This window comes from Suricata suricatta, chromosome 10 (assembly GCF_006229205.1).
Source record: "Suricata suricatta isolate VVHF042 chromosome 10, meerkat_22Aug2017_6uvM2_HiC, whole genome shotgun sequence".
Classification (NCBI taxonomy): domain Eukaryota; kingdom Metazoa; phylum Chordata; class Mammalia; order Carnivora; family Herpestidae; genus Suricata; species Suricata suricatta.
This window is the reverse complement of record NC_043709.1, coordinates 5,426,587-5,433,048: the sequence shown is the minus strand read 5'-3', so window position 1 is coordinate 5,433,048 and position 6,462 is coordinate 5,426,587. Positions and strand designations below refer to the sequence as shown.

The 6,462-nt window shown below is 54.8% G+C and overlaps 1 protein-coding gene and 1 long non-coding RNA gene across 4 annotated transcripts in view; both read left to right on the top strand.

Moving 5' to 3' along the window:
• Nucleotides 1-371: 371 nt before the first annotated feature.
• On the top strand, nt 372-5,496 carry LOC115303482. The gene is made up of 3 exons (XR_003914078.1): nt 372-458; nt 2,665-2,832; nt 5,369-5,496. It is a non-coding gene; the product is annotated as an uncharacterized LOC115303482 (long non-coding RNA).
• A 735-nt stretch (nt 5,497-6,231) lies between these two features.
• The window catches only part of TSPO (translocator protein), an 11,332-nt gene continuing 11,101 nt past the window's right edge, over nt 6,232-6,462 (top strand). For 2 of the 3 annotated variants that reach the window (XM_029955323.1, XM_029955321.1), the window contains exon 1: nt 6,232-6,317. The gene's annotated coding sequence lies outside the window, so the exon portion shown is untranslated. Of the gene's footprint in view, nt 6,370-6,462 lie in introns of all 3 variants that reach the window. The other variant, XM_029955322.1, reaches the window with a different exon arrangement.

Here is a 6,462-nt window from a genome sequence, read left to right as displayed (position 1 = left end):
GCTCATGGCGAGGCCGCGGCCGCCCCGTGCGTTACCGTGGCTACCGAGGCGCGGCGAGGGCGACGCGGCGCGGTCCTTGACGCATTTCCCGCCGGGCGGGCCGGGGCAACCTGGGGCCGGAAGAAAGGTTCCGCGGCTACGGGTTCCGCCTCGGCTCCGAGAACCTGTGCGGCTGCGCGCCGTGGCCTGGAGTGACCCAGGAGCTCCCGGCACCCCGCGCGGCGGCAGGTGACGCCGGCCACCGCACGGCCGGCAGCCCGCGCAAGTCGTTATTCCATGAACAGCGAACGCACTGTCGTACTCACTCTTTCTACCTAGCGTGTGAAGGGGGTTGAGACGCTTCCACGTTGTTTCTCCTTTTCGATTTCTCAGCAGCTCTGTGCGGTCTTGTAGACTCTTGCCTACAAACTAGATAGGCACCTGAAGGCATCCAATAAGTATCTGTTTCACTGATATAGGTATTAGCTTATTTTGTATATATGTATGTATTTAATTTATTTTTAAAGTAGGCTCCATGCCCAATGTAGGGCTTGAATTCATGACCCTGAGATCAAGAGTCACTTGCTCTACTGACTAAGCCAATCAGGCACCTCCTGGTATTAGCTGATTTGATTCCTCCCAGCAACGCGTGATGGATAGGTGCTATTATTATCCTCAGTTTACAGATGAGTGGGCAAAGGCACAAAGACGGAATGACAGGTGGTTAGAGACAGAAGGGGCATTGTCATGCCGGGGGTGGGTATAGGTTTCTGAGTGGTGGTGTGAGGCTGCCTCAGGGAGAGCATAACTCTGACCTCACCCCACTTACCCTCTCCTCTCTTATTTCCTGCCAGCCCAGGACACACACACACACACACACACACACACACACACACACACCTCATAATGAGAAAGATCCAGGTAGAATTACATCAGGAAATCTGCTTCAGTGAGTTTGTCCTAAGAATCAAATGCACAAAGCCCTAACTCTCAGAACATCCAGTGCAGCCTTGCTTTTAAGAAGGGAAGAGTGGAAATGATGTACTCGACCAGAGGAGATTCCTTAAACGGGTTATGGCAGATCTATACGATCCTGTGGTCATCAAAGATGTGGAGGAGATTTTCAGGCTAAGACATGAATAGGCACGCACTGCCTCCAGAAGCCTATAAATCCACAGGAATCTTTTAAAGACATAAATCTGCAAGGACAGGGAGAACAAGAGAGAGGGCCCTTGCAACCGAGCCTGGAAGCTGAAAAGCAGGAAGACTAGCATTACCTGACTTCGAAAACTCCAGACCGCCAAATTCCTCCCGACAGTGGGGGAAGCTGACCTCGTCTTATTTACCAGGAGACTCGTCAAAAGCTTAGGGACTGGCTGCTTATATCTAAGGGTGAAAGAAGGTTAAACTGAAGAGGACGGTTTGAAGGTATCTTTGAAGAACAGTTAGCTCTGTATTGTTTTAATGGTCATTTTAGAGATAGTGTGTGAGAGAGGAGAGGCAGAGAGAGTGGTGGGGACATCGGATCTGAACAAAGCAGGCTCTGTGCAGACAGCAGAGACCCCAATGTGGGGCTCGAACTCACAGCCCGTGAGATCATGACCTGAGCTGAAACCAGAGTTGGATGCTTAAGTGACGGAGCCACTCAGGCGCCCTGAACAGTTAGATCTTTAGACCCCCCTCTCTAGCCACTGAGTGGTGCCCCTCCCTCATCCTGGCAGACATCTGGGGTTTAGCTCTGGAAAGGGCTGGACAGGGACAGTGGTGAATGTGGGTACCCCACTAAGGTGAAAGGATGCTGAATGCTGAATGCAGAGACCTCCTCCAATGCTCTCCTTCACTACGCTCCCAGAAACCTGGAGCCAGGCCCCTACCCTCCATGAAAGGGACTGAAGGATCGTGGGGAATCTGACCAGTCCAAGAGGAAACCTGAAAGATATGGTCAATCCAGGAGGTTCCCAGACAGATGGCCAGACAAATTCCAACCTACAGTGATGCTAAACCAACAAATACCATCCACACACGTATTTTCCTCCCTCCTAATCATGAGCAGCCAGCCAAAAATTCCCAAGCATCTGAGGAAAGCCTCTTACAAACAGAAAACACACACATGTACACAACCCACAATGTGTGGGATTCAGAGACTACGATAAGAGGAGAAAATAATTGTTTTAAGAAAACTATCACACACACAAAAAACTATCACAGATGGTTGAGAGGTAAGACAAGATAAAAAAAATGAACAAAAGTTATATATATATATAAAAGAACATTTAGAAAACCAATAAGAATTCCTTGGAAATTAAAAAGAGGGCGGCAGAATTGAAAAACACAAGAGAAGGCCAGGAAGATAAAGTTGAGGAAACCTCACAGAAGGTAAAGCCCCAGAATCCAAAACTCAAACCAAAACCAAAAGCCCATGAGAAGTAGAAGAGAAAAGGAAGTTACAGGACCAGCCTAGGAGGTCGGGGATTCTGAGTAACAAGGCTTTCAGAAAGAGAAGCAAGAAAATGGAGGGAAGAAAATCATCCCCCAAAAAGTAAATTTCTGAAAAATGGAGGATATGAGTTCCCCATACAGGAGGGTCCCCAGAGCACGGGCACAATGGATGAAATTAGATCCCCAGAGGGGACTATCCGTGTGACAGTGCAGACCTCTAGGGACAGAAATCTTAAAACCTTCCAGGAAGAACAAAATAGGTCACATGCAAAGGCTCCAATCTGTGGATGGCCCCAGCCTGCTCATCAGCCCTGTGGCAGCTGAAAGACTGACCGTCTTCATGCCCTGGAGGGACAGTGGTCTCCAACTTTGAGTTCTCACTCAGCCAAGCATCAGCCAACCATGAGATAGAAGGTATGAGTTCTTTTTTTTAAAGTTTATTTATCTTGGGACACCTGGGGGGCTCAGTCGGTTAAAGCGCCCGGCTTCGGCTCAGGTCATGATATCGCAGTTTGTGGGTTCGAGCCCCGCGTCAGGCTCTGTGCTGGTGGCTAGCTCAGAACCTGAAGCCTGTTTCAGATTCTGTGTCTCCCTCTCTCTGTGACCCTCCCCTGCTCACGCTGTCTCTCTCTGTCTCTCAAAAATAAAAACATTAAAATAAAGTTTATTTATCTTGAGAGAGACAGAGACAGTTGGAGTGGAGGAGGGGCAGAGACAGGGGGAGAGAGAGAGAGAGACAGAGAGAGAGAGAGAGAGAGAATCCCAAGTAGGCTCCGCATCGTCACCAAGCATGGGAGCCTGATGCAGGGCTCAAACCCATGAAACCGTGAAATCAAGACCTGAGTCGAAACCAAGAATTGGATGGTAACCGATGAGCCACCCAGGTGCCCCTACAGTGCACAATTTCAAAATGTCGCCTCCTTCGCAGCCTATCTCAAGCCCTCCCGGAGAACGGGCCACCACAGACATGGGGGGATCCATCTAGGAAATAAGGAGCCAGCCAGCAGAGGGGTGGAGGGCATCCCTGAGGTGGTGGCCAAGAGAGCCCCCTGAATGCTGGCTGCCCGCCCCCGCCTACGAGGGCCGCCATCCCCAAGCCCCTGGCATCTGCTCTGTTACCTATTTGGGAACAGAACCCCCAGTGAGCCTCGCGGATTCCTGTGTGCACTCGGCCGGTCTTGATCACAGGTTGATGAGACCATCTTCTCCCCTCCACTCCCTGCTGCCTCCTCAGCTGCCTGCTCCCCCCCTCACAGAAGTGTGCACCCCTACTCCTGAGATCTGGACACAGTGAGCTCACAAGCAAGGACGCGGAAAAGCCCGAGCCTCTGACCATTTCCTGCCACAGGGCCAGGTCGCAGCCTCAGGCGTGCCGCCAGGGGAGCCTCACCCCCGACCTTGCCCTCTGCCCCTTCAGGGGGCCCCTGCCAGTGTTTGTCAGAGGCCCGATTCCCTGTTTCCTTCCTAGGGGTCTCCCTCCGGTCATGCCCGCTCTCTCCAGCCAGGTGTGTGCTCCCCAGGGAGTCAGTAGAGTGCTCAGTGCATCAGTCCTGCCCGGGTGGTATTCACAGAGCTCTAAAGGAGCGGCGCCTGGGGGCTCAGTTGGGTAAGCGTCCGACTTCAGGTCAGGTCATGATCTCACGGTTCGTGGGTTTGAGCCCTGCGTCGGGCTCTGTGCTGACAGCTCAGAGCCTGGAGCCTGCTATGGATTGTGTCTCCCTTTCTCTCTGCCCCTCCCCTGCTCACTCTCTGTCTCTCTCTCAATAATAAATAAAAACATTAAAAAAAAGAAAAGAGTGCAGACCCTGGGGGCGCCTGGGTGGGAATCCCGACTCCATCGCTCTGGTGCTGTGTGACCTCCAGATGTCCCCTCACCTCTCTGAGCCTGTGAGGGTGTTTTCCATGCCTCCCTTCTGGATCGACTGAGGCCAAAGGTTGGGTTTGGTTCTGTTGTACCCTCCAGGGTTCAGCCCAGAGCTGGGCACCCTGAGGTGCTCAATATACAGGTCAAATGCCCAGGTCAAGCTCCAAGTTCAGTGCTGTGGAGTTCAGAAGTCACTGCCCACTTAGAATGGGGTGTCACAGAGTTGGGGTTCTGGAAGAGCTTGCTGGCGCAACTCTGGAGAGCAGTCAGACTCGGACACCAGAGATGTCCAGGGAATGGGGTGGGGGGTGGCCTAGGCAGTGACACAGAGGTGGGAAAGGGTGAGGAGGTCGGCTTGACTCCAGTTTGACAGGGCCTCCAGTGCCAGTCCGGACTGGATCCTAAGCAGTGGGAGCCTTGGAGGGTCCTCAGCAGAGGGGGGCAGTGGAAGAGACAAGGGGGGAGCTTGGGGCCAGCTAGTGGCTGCAGCTGCTGCTCCCAGGACGGACAGGGACCGCAGCCCAGGCTCAGGCGGGGTCTGTGGGGCTGGGCAGGAGCGAGGCCGAAGTAACGGGAGGTTTCCAGGCACACTCGGGGCGGCATCTCCCGCTGCACGAAGATCTGCAGCTTGAATCCTTCCGGCAGCCGCCAGCCCCTCCAAACTGCAGGGTCACACCTGTGAAAGGTGAGGGAAGGGCACACAACCTCGTGTGTTTGTTCTCAGTCCCTCCCTTTGGCCCTGGCATGCGGCAGACATGTGGGGGCAGATGTCTCTTGAGCCTCGAGCCCCATGTGTGGCAGGGGTGAGGCTGGAGGGGGGCGGCACGGTCTCCTCCCCACGAGTCTTCCGAGGGAGGGGAGCGGCCACTTGGCCAAGCCACAGGCCCCGCCTCACCGGAAGCGGGTGAGGGCTGGCAGCTGCTGGAAGGTGTGGCCAGATAGATTTCTTCAGGACCGGCAGTGACGGCACCGGCTGCCACAGTACTTTGAGGCACCCAGGAAAACGTTGCAACTTCTTTTAATGAACTAATTAACTTACTTTAATTAACTAATTAACTAACGAATTAAAATATTTTCTTTTTTAAGGTCATCTCTACACCCAACACAGGGCTCAAACCTACAACCCTGAGATCCAAACTCACGCTCCACCGACCAGAGCCGCCCAGGCACCCCACTTTCTTTCCAGTAGGCTCCTTGCCCAACGTGGGGCTCAAACTCACAGCCCTGAGGTCAAGAGTTGCACGCTCTACCCACCCGCCCACCCACCCAGGAACCCCTTTGTTTTAATTTCTTTTAAAATCAGAAGAAAAAGGAACAATCTAGCTTGGATTATACTTGTCTTTTTATCAAAGCAGTTGAAGGAGGAAGGGGCTTGGAAAGCACAAAATTATCTGTGCTGCAGCCACCGGGGCTGGGAGAAGACGCTGTAGTTCACGTTGGTCCCCCGAGGACCAATTTGGGCAACTTTGGCTCCTGCAGGCTGAGGGGCCCTCAGCCCAAGGACAGACCCTGGGATTCAGTAATAAAGTAGCACCCATAGATGAGGTGAGGTGTCCAAGGCCAGGGGCCGGACATGCTGGGCCCATCAGGGTGACCCTGATAAACTGGAGGTCCCCTCTGGGCCGTGATCCTTGCAGTCTCCACTCACTGAGTGCCAAGCGTCTGCAGGGCTCCCTGCCCGCATTACTCTGTGGCATCCTCATTAGTCCTGAGATGTTGTGCCCATTTTATAGATGATGAGATGGAGGCGGAGAGAACCAGTCACAAAGTGGCTGAGCCAGGACTAAGGGTCCAGCCTGCCTCGTGCTCGGGGCACCAGCTAAAGGAACTAGGGTGCTCCTCCGACGGAGCCGCGGGCGCCCAGGCAGAGGCGTGCCTTGCTGGCGGGAAGGAGGCAAGAAGTGAGCTCTCCGGCGGCTTCCAGCCAAGCGGGGCGGGGCGGGGCGGGGCCTCGCGACCCGGGCGAGGCGGGCCGGAGACCTGGGCCACCACCTCCCGCGGCGCAGTGCCTTCCCGGAGCGCGTCCTCGCCGCTGGTGAGTGGGGCCCTGGGGCCCAGGGGACAGCTGGCGAGGCGGCCCAGCGCAGGTGCGACCCCCGAAGGCGCCCGGCAGCCTGCGCGGGGCCCGAGGGCGAACGGAGGCAGGAGGTGGCGGGCGGGAGCCGCGGGGCGGGGACCTC